The 5,286-nt window shown below is 44.5% G+C and overlaps 1 pseudogene; it reads right to left on the reverse strand.

Moving 5' to 3' along the window:
• Positions 1–3,878: 3,878 nt before the first annotated feature.
• Positions 3,879–4,220, reverse strand: LOC110323761 (annotated as a pseudogene).
• Positions 4,221–5,286: the final 1,066 nt, after the last annotated feature.

Raw genomic sequence — 5,286 nt, forward strand, 5'->3', positions numbered from 1 at the left:
AAAAAAAAAAAAAAAAAAAAAAAAAAAAAAAAAAAAAAAAAAAAAAGATGTGGTAATATAAGATGTGGTAACATACCCAGGGAGACTCCACGAAAGAAAACTGATTTTTCTTTGCCAGCAGATCTGTTTCAGACAGTGGAAGCCTGCATCCACTTGTCTTTTTCAGTGCTGTTATCTGATTAGCTTGAACCTGGGCAGGCCCTGTGGGTGCTGCCACCGTCTCTGTGAGTTCAAATGTGTATCAGTCCCGTTTCATCTGGAAGACGCTGTCTCCTCAGACTCATCCATCACCTGGGTCCCTCAGTCTTTCTACCTCCTTGCCTTCCACACAGATCCCCGAGACTTGCAGGGCGCACGGAGGTTTTAATGGTGACATCCCACTCGGGATTGAGTGCTCCAAAATCTCTCACTCCCCTCACATTGTCCAGTTGTGAGTCTGTGTTAGATTACCACAGGAAGCTCTTCTGAGGAGGATTGAGTTAGGAGCTCATTTAATGGTACAGAGCACTGTCATTGGGAGTCATTTTATTGCCGTGTTCCTTTAGCAGAATAATAGTATTAGGTTTTCCCCCAGGTCTGAGATCTGCCAGTGTTGTGGGAAATTAAAGAAAAAATAGTCAGCATGCTCCCACGCTTGTGCCTCTGCCCTGGTGGCCTGGACAGCCTGTTCTGTGACTCAGAACGCCACAGTCTTGCCACCCAGCTCTCTAGGTTTCCACTGGCGGTAGCTACCAGGCCAACCCCTTGCTTCAAATCCCCTATGGCCTTTGTGGGGCACATCTAGCCAACAGATGCTTTACCGCTGTGCCTTTCTCTCTTGAACCCAGAGGAGGCACCGCATGAAGGAAAACTCAACACGAACTCAGTTCAGAAACCATGGTAACTCAATCTCTGGGCGCGACAACTAAGACCTAATCTTGTCAGCCTTATTAAAATCTCCCCTGGTGGTGAATCCTTGCAGATCTGCCATGGGACTGGGGAAAGTCTAGCAGCTACATCTTACCTCTCTGCTGTCCTGTTCCAAAAAAAGGCCTCTCTCCCTCCTCTTCCTCTCTTCCTTGTCCAACCCAGAAGTCCCATCTACTTGACCAGTGATTGGCTCCTTTATCCATTAGGTAACTGGTTCACAAGAACAGAACCAGGCCCATCCACAGCATGCCTAATTTCAGGTTCCTGGTCACTTTACTGGTATGGCCTCTTTGAGTGGGCCTTAAATCCCATCAGAGAGGGGTTGATTACTCCCCTAACCTTGCCACCTTGCTTCAGCATACCCTGTAGGCTGTCACTGCTGTAGGTTGCAGGGTTTGTAGCTGGGAGATATTGGTGATTCGCTGCTCCTCTGGTAGCACACAAGAGTACCTTCAAGTACCACGAACTCTTGTTGATACATGAAGTTTTTTTTTTTAAAAAAGATTTATTTTATTTATGAGTGCACTGTAGCTGTCTTCAGACTCACCAGAAGAGGGCACTGGATCTCATTTCAGATGGTTGTAAGCCACCACCATGTGGTTGCTGGGAATTGAACTCTGAACCTTTGGTAGATCAGTCAGTGCCCTTAACCGCTGAGCCATCTCTCCAGCCCCAGATACATGACACTTTTCATGGTCCCATTCTGACTGCTTATCCATACTCTTATACATATTTCAAAACAATTTGAAAACACTGTATCACTCCTAGGTAGCTAAGCACAAAGAATGAACATTACTTAAGACAGGAAAAATAAAAGAGCTGGTGATTGCTATTTATTCTTGTATATGTCTGTATGTATATGTATGTCACATAATACAGGTACCCAAGGAGACCAAAAGGAATCAGATCCCCTATAGCTAAAGTTGCAGGTGGATGTGAGCTGCCCAACCCAGTGCTGGGAACTGAATTTAGGCCCTTGGAAGAGTAGCAAATATTCTTAACCACCAAGCCACCTCTCCAGCCCCAAGTGATGGCTCCATTTTTTTCTTTTTTGGTTTTTCAAGACAGGGTTTCTCTGTATAGTCCTGGCTGTCCTGGAACTCACTTTGTAGACCAAGCTGGCCTCGAACTCAGAAATCTGCCTGCCTCTGCCTCCCGAGTGCTGGGATTGAAGGCATGTGCCACCACGCCCGGCTGTGATGGCTCTATTTTAATAAGAAAGTGTTCTGGTTATAAGAATTAGGAGGAGGGGCTGGAGAGATGTCTTAACCAGTTAAGAGCACTGACTTCTCTTCCAGAGGTCCTGAGTTCAAATCCCAGTACCCACAGGTAGCTCAGAACCATCTGTAATGGGATCTGATATCCTCTTCTGGTGGGTCTGAAGACATCTACAGTGTATTCACATATATAAAATAAATATACCTAAAAAAACTTGTTAAAAAAAAATTAAGTGTGCCAGGCAATGGTGGTGCATGCCTTTAATCCCAGCACTTGGGAGGCAGAGGCAGGTGGATTTCTGAGTTCAAGGTCAGGTCTACAGAGTGAGTTACAGGACAGCCAGGGCTATACAGAGACATCCTGTCTCAAAAAAACAACAAAACAAAACAAAACAAAACAAAAAAGATTTAAGTGGAGTATATACTGTGCAATTACTTCATATATCATTAAATAAACTAAAATGATTTATTTGCTCTTAGTATGATATTTTGATCTTTAACTTTTCTAGCTCTGTTCCCCTGACAACATGAGTCATATACATTTACTATGTTGCTAGGCAACATTATATATGGTACAAATTACCTCTAAATGGTAAACTACACCTGGAATGACAGAACGATATATACCTTAATAGAGCCACAGCTCTGAGAGCTCCTGAGGACGGTGGCTTTTGGAACAGGCGTGTCCTACTGAGGCTGTATAGATGACGTAAAAGCCAAGCCAGGTTCCATGCTTGTGCGATCTGCGGTTTGCATCTGAGCTGTGCCAAGTGGGCAGCTTCGGGGATCTCACAGATGCATGTTAACTGGTTCTGACCTGCTGCCAAGCTATGGGTCCCATTCAGGTGTCAGACAGATATTTCATAACCATTCCATGTCTTCAAGATGTGTATTTGAAATGGATGCCTCCCTGCACAATCCCCAAGCTCGTGACTGCCAACTCTCCACAAAAGCACATAATTCTCAACCCTAACACCAGGGATATCACTATCACTCTCCCCCTCCCCCTCCCTCTCCCTCTCTCTCTCCCTCTCTCTCTTGCTCTCACAATCCCTCTCTTGCATTCTTTCTATCTTTCTTTCCATCTGATACCAGGGAATTGAACCAGGACCACTTTACATCAGAATAGTATCTTCCAAATGATCAGAAATCATGCTCAGAGTAATTTCTTCTCTTCCTCTTTCCTTCTGAGTCAGGGTCTCCCTAAACAGTCCCGACTAGCTTAAACTGCCTACGTAGGTTTTTCCCTACCCCTAGGACCATGATCGAATCTCAGGTTCCTGGCCACTGGTCACTTTAGCAACGGTCAGGTATGGACTCCGTCTCTTTGAGTGGGCCTTAAATCCCGTCAGAGTGGTTGGTTATTCCTGTAACCTTTGTGCCACCTTGCATCAGCGTACCTTGTAGGTTGGTCACTGCTGTAGGATGCAGGGTTTGTAGCTGGAGATATTGACGATTTTCTTCTCTGGTAGCATGCAAGAGTACCCTCAAGTAGCATGAACTACAGATCTGCCTACCTCTGAATGCTGGGATTAAAGGTGGGTATGTTTAAGCATATCAGAGTCATTTCTTAACTACAAATCATAAGTATTATTTACATTTCTTCTTAACTCTTGAGAAGAGGTTCCTCACCTTTCAAGAGAACTAGCTTCATAACTATGCATTTTTGAGTTTCATTTCAAGTTTGTATCTTGGACCCATCCATGCACTGTATCTACTATGAGACAAAAATATCTTTTGGTGAACTTGCACTTAAAACCCATGAACCTTCAGCTGATCGTACTTAGCCAGTCCAATCTCTATCAAGAACTGGCATATGTTCTTGCGCTGGTCACCCTGTAGCTGAATTACTTCACCATATTCTGGATGCTCAATTACAGTACCATTGCAGGCAAATTTCTTCTTAAACGCCTTCACTAGTTTCTTTTTATCATAATCATCAGCGATCCCTTGGACAGTTGTAAATGTCTTCCTGCTGTTTCTCTGTCGAATTCTTAAATGGATATAATCCTCAGTGCCAGCAGGAAGCAGGCCATCACCCTTACTTGCATCATCAAAGGGGTCTAAAGAGTGGAGGTACTAGATAGCGGACATACGATACGATTCCTTTTCCTCGGTGGAAAAGGCCAATGGAAGACAGCTGCGGGAGAAGGTGGGCGGGGATTGGGGGGGGATGGGGGCTCCAGGGGGAGGCAGCTGAGTCCTCGATGGAGGCTCAGTGACTGGGGCCTGGAAATAGAGTTCTATGTAGCCCTGGCTGTCCTAGAACTCTCTCTGTACACCAGGCTGGCCTCGAACTCAGAGCTCCTCCTAAGTGTGCCTCTGGAGTGCTAGGATCAAAGGTGCTCACCCTTCCACCCAGCTATTTGGTCATTTTCTCTTTTCAGATAACACATGGCTTACAAAAAAGACCGACTTAAAACAATTTCAATACTTTGATCTTTGATTTCCTTCAAAACATTTTATTTCTTTTTTGTTTTCTTTTGTTTTTTTCTTTTTTGAGGCAGAGACTATGTATCAATGACTGACAGGGAACTCTCTATACCGACCAGGCTGGCCTTGAGCTCACAGAGATCTGCCTGCCTCTGCCTCCTGAGTGTGGGGATTAATAAAGGCATATGCCACTCAGGCCTGTGTGGTATCAGTCTTTCTATGATGTGACTGTCTGGGTAACCACACCACAGATGGCCCATGCCTTGTTCAAAGAAACTAAGCCTAACAGAATGGGTATCACAGTAACGTAAGAGTCATCAGAGTCTCCGGTATGGTCCTAGCACTCTGCTAAAACACAATTGAAATTCCTTTCCATCCACGGGTGGGGACTAAGTCAGTAGAGAGTTCTTGCCCAGCATGGGCAAGGTCCAGGATATAACTACTGAGAAAACAAATGAAAACCAAAAGATCTTTCTTTTCTCCCTTCCTTCCTTTCTTTTCTTTCTTTTTTATAAAGTTGACAACTTTTAAATAATTTATTTTATTGTATTGTACATGCATTGGTGTGAGGGTATCAGATCCCTGGAACTGGAGTTAGAGACAACTGTGAGCTGCCATGTGGGTGCTGGGAATTGAACCCAGGTCCTCTGGAAGAACAGCCAGTGCTCTTAACAACTTAGCCACCTCTCCAGTCCCTTTGTTGTTTTTCTTCTTCTTCTTCTTCTTC

Source organism: Mus pahari, chromosome 6 (genome assembly GCF_900095145.1).
Source record: "Mus pahari chromosome 6, PAHARI_EIJ_v1.1, whole genome shotgun sequence".
Lineage (NCBI taxonomy): Eukaryota > Metazoa > Chordata > Mammalia > Rodentia > Muridae > Mus > Mus pahari.